The sequence below is a fragment of the Octodon degus genome, unplaced genomic scaffold, assembly GCF_000260255.1.
Source record: "Octodon degus isolate 3935 unplaced genomic scaffold, OctDeg1.0 scaffold00011, whole genome shotgun sequence".
Lineage (NCBI taxonomy): Eukaryota > Metazoa > Chordata > Mammalia > Rodentia > Octodontidae > Octodon > Octodon degus.
This window is the reverse complement of record NW_004524587.1, coordinates 15,946,786-15,961,605: the sequence shown is the minus strand read 5'-3', so window position 1 is coordinate 15,961,605 and position 14,820 is coordinate 15,946,786.

Below are 14,820 nucleotides of genomic sequence, written 5' to 3'. Positions count from 1 at the left end.
GCGCCGCGGGCCGGGGGCGGGGCGCCGTCTCCTAGGCCCCGCCTCCCGCCCGCCCTCACCTGCGCGCGCGCTGCCCGGCCCTTCGCCCAGGCTGCTGTCCCTGCTCGCGAAGGCTGGGGACGGTCAAGGGGGGCAAAGGGGCGCTGGAGAAATGGAGGCTGAGGGGAGCATTTAAGTGGGCCAAGGAGAGCGGGGAAGTGAGTGCTTTCCCAGGCGCTGCCTCAGTTGCTCTTCTGGATAGTGTGAACCTGTACAGGTAGGCTGGGGACTTCCCAAGGACAGGGGCACAGTGAGTGTCCCAGGGATGGCCTGCATGTGGGTTCCCAAGCTGGTCGCCCTGCAACAAGCTACTATTGCAGCAGGCAGAGGTGAGTGGTAGAGAGGGCCAGAAGGGTCTACAGGACCCACATAGACCTGTGGGGGTAAGCTCCGAACCCTGTCTGAGTAAGTCCTTAGTGACTAACAATTTCTTCTCTCGACTGAAAGATGTTGTTTCCTCTGGGGCGTCGAGCCAGGTTAAACGGAGATTTCGCCCCGAAGGCATTAATTAGGGACCAATTTGCAATTCAAGTGTGAAGGCTAATTTTAAGCTTAAGTTAAAAGGCTGACTTTCTAAGAACTGTCACTCTGGTATTGAACCCTTGCACAATACCCCGAGCTTCCCGTGCTGTAGGCATAGAGTGGGGCACCTGAAGTGGTATATGATTGCTATTTTACAGAAGAGGGGACAGCTCCAAAGCAGAAGTGACTTGTGCAAGGTCACACAACTCATTGGCAGGCAGAGTGTAGGTTCTATCTGTTTTCAAAGATGGGAGGGCAGCAATTTTAATTACTTTTTTGACAAATAGGTATTCCATACTTACAGTAATGTGTATTAGGCAACAGGCTACCAGGGGCACTACCAGTTACAGAAAACTGACCAGATGGCTCGATGTAAGTTCTGGCCTCTGCTTTCATTCAAAATCCCAGTGATATGACAGCTACAGGGTCTTATATTTTTAAAGGCATAAAACCAGAAGCAAAGAATGGGAAAGGAGACAATGACAACAAAATATTGGAAGTGGGAAAGCAAATGTGCAAGTGATAACTTAGCAGATCCAAGAAAGCTAAGCCTGAATTGGCTGTGGAAAGGCTGAAATGCAAACCAGATTACAGTGTATCTCAGAACAAAAGGCTCAGGAGTGGGCTGCAACCAAGGACATCTAGGATGGGTGATGGCAGGAATAAAAAACCAAGGAAATGGATTAAAACTTTTTTTAATTTTTAGCCACACTGGAGACTGAACTAAGGGCCTTCACACTGAGCTTTTTTTTTTTTTTTTTTGGAGGGGCGGCCTGGTCCTTTGTTTTTTAAAGTTTTTAAAATTTTGAGCCAGAATCTTGCTAAATTGCTCCAGCTAGGCTCTAACTTGATTCTTGGGTTACAGGTGTGTGTCACAGGTCCTGCTGATTTATTTTTTAAGGAAGAAATTGGGTTTCTGGATTCCCTCCGAGGCCCACGCCTGAAGAATTGTATTCTCTGAAGATAAAACTAAAGGTCTCAGCCAAGGGTCTCTAGGTACAGTTGAGGGCAAGAATGTCTTACTAAAAAAAAAAAAAAAAAAAAAAAGAAGTGGATGAAGCCACAGGATGAAGACTCAGGTCTGTACACTGAGTGTTGAGACCCACAGGCGACGTAAGATCATGGAAGCCAAAACCTCTAACCCTCTCTGGAGGGCCTCAGTAATCAGGAGGAAAGGCTTAAAGGAAGTTCCTCAAAGAGCAACCTGCCAAGTCACCCAACCCTGAGTTGGCCAGATCTGCCAATAAGCTCCCTGCACCCCCAGTACTGAACCAATGCCTTTGCACTGAGCTAATCCCTAGTCCTTTTTTAAATTTTTGACACAGGGTCTCTCTAAACTGCTAAATTTCTGCACTCAAACTTGCTATTCTCCTGCCTTAGCCTCCCAGAGTGCTCAGATGACAGGTGTGCACCACCATGCCAGGCTCCAGTAAGCATGTATGTATGTATATATGTATGTATTCGTACAAGGTCTCACTAAGCAGCTCAGACTTGTAGTACGCCTCCTGTTTTCAGCCTCCCCAGCACTGAGATTACAGGCATGCGTCACCATGCCTGGACTTGGTGATTGGCTCAGTGCGCCCGGGGGGCAGGACTGGTGCAGCATGTAGTGGCTGGGATTGAATCCTGGTCCTTATGCTTGCCTAAACAGCACTTAGTCTGCTGAGCTATCTCGCTCCACCCCCCCATAAGCTTTTTAGGCCCCTATTTTGATTTTGTATCTAGGACAAGGTGTACAGGGTCTCACTGCATAGATTGGACTCGTAGTGATCCTCCTGTTCACAGCCTCCCAAGTGCTGGGATTACAGGCTCGCACCACCACCCCTAGTCTCAATTGCCATCTCAGCGCACCCAGAGGTGGGGCTGGCACAGCAGGCCTGGGGAATGAACTCCCAGCGCCTGTGTCTGCCTAAGCAGGTGCTTTAATCTGCTGAGCTATTTGGCCAGCTCTTGTTTGTTTTATAAAAAACATTTTTAAACTTTTATTACTAATACTCAAGACATTAGGAATTTCCAGATTTTTCAGTAGCACTTGTAGAACCACTTTTAGTAACAAATACAGTAGTTAGGAATATGCATCCCATTCAAAATACACCATGTTTATCCTGAATCCTTTCTGGCTGGCACTGTGATAAGATATGAACAAGAATCTAAAAAAAAAAAAAAAAAAAGCCTATCATATTTGTTTTTTTTCTCAGAGGCTACATCTTCTTTTGCTGAAATACTTTATAAATACATTAAAAAGTAAGGCAAAGGCCCAGGGAGATAACTCAGTAGAATAAGGGCTTGCCTGGCAAACACAGGGTCTTGAGTTCAATCCCCGGTGCCACAAAAAAATAAAAAAATAAAAAGTAAGGCAACAAATCCAAATAGGTCAAGCTACTTTTACAAGTTCTTTTCTCAATCAGACTCCCAATCCTGGTGATCAATTTCATGATTGTATTGTTTAGTGTTTGTCTTTCTTATGTCCTGTGGTCCAAAGGGATGTTTTCCTGGCATTTCTAGCATATCTTCCATGTGTATTTTCAATGATGAATACAACTAATACTGGTCAGGTACTGAAGCTTGCAACGTCCCAGTACCTGTTTTCAAAGGATTCAGGACATTTTGGGTACTGTATTCATGTATCATTCATGCTCTGAAATTTTGAAGGTTAATTCAAAATAGCATGTTATATATGGAATATTCAAGAAAATAAATAATAACACCAACTTTCTAAATTTCAGTGATGGTTTTAGTACAGAATGATAGTATATTCATTGGAAGCATTGAAAATTTAAATTTCTTTCTATAAAATATAAATTAACATCTAAATCCCAGTTAGGCATGGAAGATCAGTATTAACATTGGATTTTTGTGTTTTATATTTGTTTTAATGTTTAAATACAGATAAAACATTTAATATTTGTCAACATGCTTTTACAAAAGTAAATCTTAAAGTACTAAACTTTGTGCATATGTATGTTCTTGTACTTTTTCAAATCACTACAAAAAATGACTTATGTATTAAAAATTCTCTTAAAAAAAAAAAAAAAACAAAGGATTCATGACAGTAATCTGGATTCACCATGAACTTTTTTTTTTTTTTTTTTTTTTTTTGGAACCAGGGATTGAACTCAGACCCTTGCGCTTCCCAGGGAAGCTCTTACTCTACTGAGCCATCTCCCTGGTCCTCACCATAAACTGATGTGTGAATCCAAAATAGGATCCTTCTTTGAAATATAAATGGCAGCAAACATTTGAGGAAAGCCTATAATAGGCAGAAGTCAACACTTAGAAGAAAAAGCTGCTGAGAAGAAATAAGATGTTTTATACACATATACATATATTTATGCCTGTGTTTATATATACACATACATCATTTTATACATATTATACATGTATATATTTCAGTATTTTCAGGAAAAACAAGAAAATGTATATAACTACAAAATTTTAAAATAAGCCCAGCATGGTCCGCATGCCTGTAGTCCTAGCACTCAGGAGGCTGAGGAACGAGGATCGCTGAAGCCCAGGAATTCTCATCCAGCCATCTCGTTTAGTCTTACTGAGCGTTCAGTCATAGTGACTCTGCAACAGCAAGCACAAACACCAAACTGACACCCAGGATTTGGAGGCAGGTTTATTTACCTCAACAAGCACTGATCAGGAGGATCATTCCCAGATCTCTGGTCGTCTAGGGCTTGTGTTGGATAAATAAGCAGGGAGTATGAGGCAGAATGGCATGTCAGTTGGACTGGTTGGTACAGTGTGCATCATAGTGACCAGCTGTTTTTAAGAGACCAGAAACAACCAGAATAAGAAAAGGAACTTACCCCGGCAACTAACAAACTGAAATATACTTGCGGGGGCAAGGGCGTTTCTGTTACAACTCCATCTAAGACACACACACACACACACACACACACACACACACACACAAATTTAGGGTGAGACACTACCAAAAGAGAATATTCAGGAAAAATAAAATTCTTAGACAAGCACATGAAAAGATGTTCAATGTCATTAGCTATTAGGGAAATGCAAATCAAAACCACTTCCCATCTACTAACATAGCTCTAAAGAAAGCAGAAAATTGTAAGAATTGTTGAAGATGTAGAGAAATTGGAACCTGCACGTTGCTGTAGGAAGGTAAAATAGTGAATCCTCTAGGCTAAACTGTGCAGTTCTTCAAACAGCTACACAGAATTAGCATAGATCTGGCAATTCTACTCCTAGGTATGTGTCCCAAAGAACTGAAATAGGTGCTCTAATAAAAGTCAGGGAGATAGCTCAGAGGCATAAACACCTACATGGCAAGCACAAGGACCCAAGTTCAATCTCTAGCCTGGCATGCCACTTGGTCTCAGCCCCGGATCCTGCTGTGTTGGCCCAGGATCCCCAGGTACCCACCATGTGTCCGGAACCAGGCATGGTGGTGCATGCCTGTAATCTCAGCACTCGGGAGGCTGAGACAAGATGTTCCCTGTGACTTTTTGAGACCAGCCTGGGGGCTACAAAACTGAGCATAAGGCCAGCCTGAACTGTGTAGTGAGACCCTGTCTCAAAAAAAAAAAAAAAAAAAAAAAGCATGTACACAAAACTTCATAGCAGCACTATCTGCACTAGCCAAAAAGGTAGAAGCAGTCCATTAACTGATGAGCAGATGAAATGTGGTGTGTCCACACAGTGGACTATTATTCAGCTATAAACAGGAATGAAGTACTAATACTTGCAAAGCATGGATGTGCCTCAAAAACATGCTAAGTGAATGAGGCCACACACAAAAATCCATGTGTGGTACTCTTTCATTTATATGAAATATCCAGAATAGCCAACTTCATAGAAAGGAAAGGCAGATGAATGTCGGGGGTCGGGGGTGAGACAATGGGGAGTGACCACTTGTAGGTATGGGACTTCCATTTGTGTGATGAAAATGTTCCGGAACTGGATACCAGCAATGTTGACGCAACACTGTGAAGGTACTTAATGTCACTGATCTGTACACTAAAAATGGTTAAAAGAAAAAAAAATGGTTAAAAGGGTAAGATTTTATGTACACATTAACATCTATCATCTTGGTTGTCAAATAATATGAAACATTTAAAATTTCAACATAAAAGTTAAAAATCCCACAGGAAACATAGCCAAAGGACCAAGACATAAAAAAAATGAGTGAAGAGCTTTAAGGCTCCAGAAAGGAACAAAGCAGCCTAATTAGAAAGGCTTAAGAATCAGAAGGCGTCACACTTGTCTATGGAAAGTTTGCAAGATACAAAGAGAATGCAGTAAATACTTCTACATCCTGGATGAAAATGACCCCCACCAAGGAGCCTTGTTCCAGCTGAGTATCAATCAGGTGTGAAGACTGACGAAAGAATCTTTCAGATGTACAAAGACACCCTCTGTGTCTCAGGAAGCTGCTGGAGGACACCACCAAATTGAGGATTTAAGCTAAGGAAGTAGAGGGTATGGGATGCAGGAAAGAGGTGTTGTAGCACATAAGCAGCTGAGGGTGAATGGGGCAGAACCCACAGTGCCACAGTGTTGGGAGCCCTCCACCCCAGAATGAAAGGCCAGGAGCTTTAAGAGAGACTTCCTCGTGACAAAATTAAGAATGTACTTGATAGGTAGGTGACTGCAGTTCCAGCTACTCAAGAAGCTAAGGCAAGGGACTGCTTGAGCTCAGGAGTTAAGGCTAGCCTGAGAGTAATGAGAAGCTGTCTCAACAAAAACATGGAAAAAAAATTCCACGGGGAGAAAGGAAAGGAAATGGGAAGGTTGGAAGGAGAGACAATGAAAGACAGGAAAGAAAAGGAAAAAATGCAGGGAAAGAAAGGAAAAAGAAGAGAAAGGGAAAGAAGGAGGGAAGAAAGAAAAGAAGGGAAAGAAGTAAGGCCCTACCATGTGTGAGGCCTGGGGTACCATCCCCAGCACTGGGGAAAAAAATGTATTTGAACACAGAGAAAACAAAGATCAGGGGCCAGGGAGATGGCTCAGTAGAATAAGCACTTTCCTGGCAAACACAAGGGTCTGAGTTCAATCCCTGGTTCTGAAAAAAAAAAAAAAAATAGTTTTGGGACAATTTTGAAATAGATTAGTGGTAAATCTTAAGCAAATATTCATATTTATTGACTTCCAGGAAAATAAAATGGTATACAAAAGGGAAAGCATGGCCCATCCCATGGCTCAACTGTTATCATGTATACATTTACAACAATGTAAACCATGAATGCTAATCTAACCCAAAGCACCTACCTATATTTGGAGGAGAGGAGAGGAGGACCAGAGGAATGGGTGTGTGATAGGGAGGAGAAGAGGACTGGCTAGAGACCTGAACACTCATCCTCCTCCTAGGGGTGGGGTTGGCTGCTTAAAACAGAAAAACCTAGAGGTAGCAGGAGATGCATGTTAATTAGAAATATAAATACAAGCTGGATGTGGTATACACCTGCCTGGACTACAGTGAGACCCTGTATCAAAATAAGTATGTAGGGCTGGCCAAATAGCTCAGCGGATTAAAGCCCCTGAAAGCAGGCACAGGGGCCAGGGGTTCAATCCCCAGGCCTGCTGTGCCAGCCCACCCCCAGAGTGCACTGAGACAGCAATTGAGACTGGGCGTGGTGCCTTGCGCCTATAATCCCAGCTCTTGGGAAGCAGTAAACAGGGGGATCACTATGAGTCCAATCTAGTGGTGAGACCCTGAATACCCTGTAGACCCTTCCCTAAAATACAAAAAAAATAAGTAAATACAAAAATATTCAATAATTAAGAGTTTAAAACTGTCATGGAAACAAAGCTTTTATAAATAGGGAAGGAGAAGTTGAAGGGAGGGTAGGGAAATGGGAAAAAAGAACTAAGTTATATCATATATAGTACAAATTATGATAAATATGATCATTGTGTGTATCTAAAATGTACCAGTAAAATCTGACTGAAGAAAAAAAAAAGTGTTGCTTCTGGACTGGCAGAAATGTCATGGGATGATGGGCTTGTTAGAACTATTTGTACTTCTTCACAGTTGCAGAACTGGGGATTGAACTCAGGCCCTTACACTTGCCAGGGAAGCGCTTATTCCACTGAGCCATCTCCCCGGCCCCTCACAAATAACTCTTGACAAAAATAGAAGCTAAACTTTTTGTTTGTTTGTTTTTTTGAGTCAGTCACACTGGTTGGCCTCAAACGCTCAATCCTCCTGCTTCAGCCTCCAAATTATGTGCCACAACATAGGCTTTAAAAGTAATCAAAAAGAAATAGGTCTCGAGAGTGTAGTGAACAAGGCAGGCAAAGTCTGCCAGCAGGGATGTGGGGAGCAAGCATCAAAACCAGTAGAAAGAGCAGAGCAGGCTCTGTGGGCTGTCACACGAGGTGAGTGTTACTAAAGGAGGGTGCCCATGTAAATGCCCAGCAAAAGGATTTCACTGCATCTGTGGTCAGAATTCAGCTGAGTTCTGAAATATGAACATATTAGCCAGACAAACGGAAGGTGAAGCTTGATGGAAGACCATTCTGGGCACTGGGAACAACACATGCAAAGGTTCAGAAAGCAGAAGCAAAGCACATCAAAGGGCCTTGCTATGGCTTGTGTCTAAATGTCCCTCAAAACCTCATGCAGTCATAGGTGGGGCTCCTCAGAAGTGGCTGGACCTAGAGTGTGTGACGTTAGGATTGATTCAAGGTTCAATGCTATGATCAAGGACACTAGGATTAAGGGTGTGAGTACTGCTCACCCTAAGTAGCCTGGATAAAATATAAGGGATAGAAAGAGCTGTGGTCGTTCTTTGTTGCTTTGCTACCTTCTGCCTGCCAAGAACTGTTTCTCCCTTGCCACGCCACCCTGCCTTGGAGCCAGCCAATTATGGGCTGAAACCTCTACAAACTGGGGGCTAAATAAACCTTTCCTCCTTTAACTTTGGGTGTCTGGTATTTTAACTCAGCAACAAGAAAACTAAGACAGGCCTCATGTGCAGAAGTCAAGGAAAGGAGGATTGATGGGTGAGATCTGATGCTGAAAGGAAACCTGGGACTACCCTCCTGGCCTCGTGGGCTGTTACAAAGTAGGCTACTGCCAGCAGGGTGTTAAGCTTGAGCGTTGCTGCAGGAAGTCAAGTCACCTTGTAGGATGCTCTCTCTGGCATCGGCGCAGGGGCTGGAAGGAGCAGAAGCCAGAGTGGAGGCCCCTCCAGTACTTACTAACTGTTCTTTGTTCCTGGACACTCGCCTAAAGCTTATTTTTAGTTCCAGAAAAAGACTCAAAATCCTCTCTTCTAGTTTTTAACAGAAGTTCACAGACTTCCAGAGGGTGTTGCTGGGAATCCCACATGGATCCTTAAATAGTAGACAATCTTGGCATTATGGTCCTTTCCGCAGTGATAAATTGTGATACATCATGAGGACCTGGAAATAGCTGTGCTTCTGGGTTTCTGCAAGTGCTAAACACAAAATGAAGACAGGAACTGATAGAGAAGCAAGCAGGGCCTTGGACAGGCCCCCGTTCGAGTCTGGTCCCCATGTTCAAGGTTGACTCAGGGCAACCACTCAGAAGAGACTGACGAAGAAGCCAGATGCTACTTTATGCATCGCTGCCAGAGGAAAACTGCCAGAATGTAGGCTTCTATCTCAGACCCTGACTGTGTCCTGGAAGAGCTTCTCAGAGCAGCCAGATGACGTGTTGAGAAGACATGCTTGGGCCTCAGGAGGCACTTATGAGTCGTTCTTCGTCCCGGAAGTGCCTGAGCACTGACAGGCTCATTATTGACCCTTTTCTCTATACTCATAGCTGCTCAGTGCCTTGTCTGCTCTTCATCCAAGCCCGGCTGCAGCAGCCTTAAACACAGATGCCTCCCTTCACCCAGATCGTTTGGTCTCTTCCCAAGGCCCTCATCCTTTCACTTAGCCCTAGGCTTGGTTTCCTCTAGGGCACAATTTCCAAACCCAGGGCTCCCTCACCTTAGCCCCTTTCCACACACACAGATTCCCTTGATTATCAGGGCTCCTAGACAGCCCCTATGCTAAGCCTTCAAGTTTAGATTCTGACTTCCATGGAGGACTGGGATCGAATGCCTCCTGACTGTGGGCCCTGTGTGTTCTGTCCCTGAGGAGAAAAGGGTTCCCACTCATTTCTTACCCAGTTCTCCCTTCTGAACTCTTACAAGTGTTGGGAGTGTTTTCCTGTAACTTTAAGCAATTTGCTTAAGATGTACTTTTTTTTTCTTTCATTTTCTTCCTTTCTTAAATTTATTTATTGTGTGTGTGTGTGTGTGTGTGTGTGTGTGTGTGTCCAGCTCAGCCCACCAGGGGGCGGGGCTGGCTGGCATGTGGTGCTGGGGGATTGAACCGCGGTCCCTGTGCTTTGCTAAGCTTGTTCTAAGTAGGTGCTTTAGACCACTGAGCCATCTCACCAGCCCAAGGTGGTTTATTTTTTTTATTTTTATTTATTTTTTATTTTTTTGCAGAACCGGGGATTGAACTAAGGCCCTTGTGCTTGCCAGGGAAGCACTTATTCCACTGAGCCATCTCCCTGGCCCCACTAAGATATACTTTTAATAAACTCAGTAATTAGTAAGAGCTCTGAGAGACTTCTACCTCAAACAGAAAAACAGGAGCCAACCATGGTGGTACCTGCCTAAAATTCCAGTACTCTGGGAGGTTGAGGCAGGAGGAGTACAGGTTGAAGCAAGCTTAGCTGGGGCAACTTAGTGAAAGCCTCTCTCAAAATAAAAAATGAAAGAAGGACTAGAGATTAGCTCATTGTGAAGGCCCTAAATTTAATCCCCAGTACTCAATAAACAGCAACAAAAAATATGATAATGGTAACTAGATTAAAAAAAAAAAAAGGTCAGGAATTCTAAGTTTATAAATAACAATCAACTTTAAATATGAGTCAAATGCAAAAGGAATTTTTATATTTAATGTTTCAGGACTACCAACTTGGCTTAAAATGATTCTACTTCCAAAAAGCCTTTTAAAGAATACTCATATAATAGCTGCATTACTGAAGGACTAGACTCAAAGATGTAAAAATAAACAAAACCCCCACTTGGTGTTTGAAGGGAGCCCATGTTCCTGCCCCTCTCCTCTGTGGCAGTGCCAGACTCTTCCCACATGCCCTGGGGGAAAGGGCCTGGGATTGGGCCAGTTCCAGGCAAGAGTGGTTGAGGGGTTAGCGTTAACTGCTGCTTCTGCAAAAACTTGTCCCTTCAGCCGGAAAAATGCTTTCCAAGTCGTCTCTAAAAATAGTGCTCATTGGGATTTTCCAGTTTGACATTCCTTCAGCTCCTATGACTAAGGACAATGTGAGCCAATCTGTTCTGTGCCCCTTACTGTAGCCCCCATTTTGTGTGAGACCCCAGCTCACGGTCCCTGTGCTTACCAACTCTGCTGGTATTTAGCAACTTAAGGGAGGCTTTGCCTGCTCAGGAGCTGCTGAGCCTGGCCCTGGCTGCCCTCCTGCTCCTCTTCCACAGCAGAGGGAGGGGAGGGGCTTCCTGAGGAAGAACATGGAAGTGCAGCCACAGGGAAATGTGAGAAGTGCCTCCATGTACCTCCAGAACTGGAGTCCACGGGAGGCAATGTGCACACCCAAGCACCTGCTGGTGCCCTGCCCCAGAGCTAGGCACTAGGTTATATGCACAACCTCATTGCTCTCTGGGCCGGAAGTGAGTAGGAACCATCTGTGGAATACAGGACTGTACTCAGTAGCTGTGCAACCTCAACACATTAACCTCTCTGGGTCTCAGTTCCCTCATCTGAAAATCATAAAGGGTTTAGCGGTGTCTGGGACAAAGCCAGCACTCAGCAAATGTTCACTTACTGGTGTTGTGGTTCTGAACACACAAGGCAGCACAAGGCATTCTAGAAAGAGAAGATTGCTTCAGCTTAGGCCTTGATGGCACGGTCTTGGTGGGGGGGGGTGTTGAAAGAAGAGGTCTGAGTTCTTGGGTAGATGTAGGGAGGGGCTAGAAGGCAAGTGAAGGACAGGGAAAGATGGGAAGGAACATGATCCTCTGTGTTAAAAACTTGGTCCCCAGACTGCTCTTGGGAGGTGCTGGAACCTCTGAGGTGGAACCTGCAGGGCTTAGTCACTATCCCCAAAGGGGGCTTGGGGACCCTAACCTGTCCATCTTACTCTTTTGCATTCTGGACATGAAGGGAGCAGGCTGGTCCACTATGAGCTCCCAGCCAGTGCCCTCCCCCCTACCTAACAGAGGCCCAAAGCAGTGAATGGGTCCACTCACTCTTGGACTGGAACCTCCAGAACTACGAGACAAAAGCAAGCTTTTCTCTTTTCAGTTAGTCACCTCAGACATCTCATTCTAGCAATAGCTAACCAAGTCCTTAGATCAGAGAAGCCATTAGAACCACACTTTGCTCTATAACACCAAAGACAAACCTTTTAGAAAACGAGTACCCAAACTGCAACCCAAAACCCACATACTTATTGCACAGCACCAACACTGCATCTAAACCTGAATTACTAAGATTTTAGATTAGAAAAAACAACTGTTATCCAATGTTCCTGGCCTGCAGTGACTTGACTTTGTGTGTCCAGGGAGGGCTCTGCAAGCCTGTTATGGCACGCGTGTCATAGATTTGCCATCACTGCTAAGCAGGAGACTGACAATCAGATTTGGGCAAAAATAGAAAGTACAGATGAATTATTTAGTCTCATCTCTCCCATGTCAAATGGATAGTAGAGACTGCTTTAAATAATGTATAGAGGCCTTTTGAAAGGAAAATGGTCTCAGAGACCCTCAGATAGCTGTCTAGGGGCCTCAAATCCATTGGGGAAACACTGGAGCAGCCAGAAATGCCCCAAGGGTTCAGAAGCCAGACCCAGAAGGGCTTGAGCTAAACCCTGAAGGACAGACCTTAGGCATGTGGTCAGGGCAAGGAGGAACACGTGGTGGGGTATAGCAAAGAAAGGGTCCGGAAGGACAAGACTCAAAGAGGAGTGAACATGATGGACATTCCAAAGCAGTGCGGCTGGAGACTTGATGGGCATCGTAGGAGGCTGGACTGTCATATCTCATATATGGGAAGACTTCAATGGTGGTGTTTTAACTGTACTTACTTGGAAACAATCTCAAAATAACAAGTAAGTATAGAACCAGGAACTTTTCCTCTGAATTACATTAGAGTAAGTTGCTAACCTATCTGATGACCCTCAAATACTTTAGGGTAGAACATATTTTCCACAAGTAGGCATTTTCCTCCTTTACCACATATATATCAGAATCAGGAAATACTGGTGATACATTATGGCCATCCATCTAAACCTCAGCTCTCATTCAAGTCTTCTCAAACATCATATGTCTTTGTAGCAAAAATGGAGTCACCAAGAGGCTGGTGTTCCCCTTCTATGTCATGTTTATAGTCTTCATACTAACAGTTAGTTCCTCAGGCCCTCCTCGACTTTCATGGCCTTAAACCCCTGGAAGACAACAGAACATGACAGAGCACACTTCCTTTTTGTCACATCTCCTGCAAGAATGAAGATCATTCTCAGCGATGAGACTGTGAGCCATGCAGACAAGGGTGATATCCCCCTGAAGGGATGCATAGTTACTGTGAGGGGCCCCACAGGAGCCCTGCAGAGGATCTTCAACCACATCAAGGTAGAAAGAACTTATCTCTTCAGGAAAAAAAAAAAAAAAAAAAAAAAAGAAGTGGCTCTGGGTTGACAAATGGTGGGGAAACAGAAAATGGCTACTGTTCACTGGATCTGTAGTCATGTATAGAACATGACCAAGCAGCTTTCATTATGAGTTGAGGTCTGTGTATGCTTACCTCCCCTGAAGTGGTTATTTGGGACAATGTTTCTCTTGTCAAAATCTGCAATTTCTTGGGGAAACAACTTCACTGAGTTCAGATGAGGGCAGGTATTGCTTGTTCAGTATCTCAAGCCCAGAAAGATGAAATAGTACTTGAAAGAAATGATACGGAGGACCAGGGAGAGGGCTCAGTAGACTAAGCACTTGCCTGGCAAGTGCAAGGGCCTAAGTTCAATCCCTGGTTCCGGAAAAAAAAAAAAATTCTGAACTTGTTTCAAATTAAGCTGCTTTGATTCAGCAAGCCATACCAGTCAAAAACAAGATTAGAACATTTTTGGATGGTATCTTTGTTTCTTAAAAGGAAACAGTTCAGCTGTCTGACAAAGTCCACTAGAGTTATCCAACTAAAGATACAAGCTTGTGGATTATAAAATCAATTTGTGACATTGTAATGATGCAATAAAAGACTTCTAGGGCTGGGGAGAAAGCTCAGCAATCTAAGCACCTGCCTGGCAAGCACAAGGTACTGGGTTGGATCCCTGGTACCACTTGTCAGTCCTGACCTGGCTGTACCATGCTGGCCACCGAGACTGGTTCTGGTAGCACATGCCTGTAATGCCAGCACTGGGGAGGCTGAGACAGTAGGATCACCACGAGCCCAAGCTGTGTAGCGAGATCCTGTACTAATTTTTTTTTTTAAGCCTATTACAAAGATTTTGGTAAACAAGAGACAGTTATTTTGTAGGATTTCCTTCAATTTGGGTATGTCTGATGTCTCTTCAGAATTAGTTTTTGGTTATACATCTTTGGCAGAAAGAACTCAGAAGTGACATGTTCAGTGTGCCCACCTCTCAGGAGGCACATTTGTGTCATGTCTCATTCATTTTGCAGTTGTTAGACCATGGCTATAAGGCTTCTCCCCTCATGATTAATCCCGGAATAATGTGAACATCAAAATAAATGCTGGTTATAATGAATTATAATGTATTGACTACATCATGTAACTTTGAAGTTTGAGATGGGTTCTCACTATGCTGCCCAACCTGGCCTCGAACTTGCAATTCCCCTGCCACAGCCTCCTTAATGGGTTTGATTACAGGTGCACTCCGAATTTCATGATTTGAAGTTTCTTAGTTTTGATTAGGACTGGAATATTGTTTTACATGGAACTTTCAGTTTATTTACCAATACTAGTAGGCCCTCCTTTTTCCCCCCACTGGTTTATGTCTCATTATTTTTATTTTTTATATTTTTTATTTTTGTTGGAACCAGGGATTGAACTCAGGCCGTTGCACTTGCCAGGCGTTTATTCTACTGAGTTATCTCCCCGGCTCTGTCTCATTATTTTTAACTTTAATGGTCAGATTGTCCCGGATTTGGTCAATGGGCTTTCAAAGTGTTTCTATTGAATGATTTTTTCTAATGGTGTTTGTAAGTAGGATCACAAGTCTGCATCTTGTACAGCAATTAACCACTGAGAAGAATGTATGCAGTGTATTATTTGTTG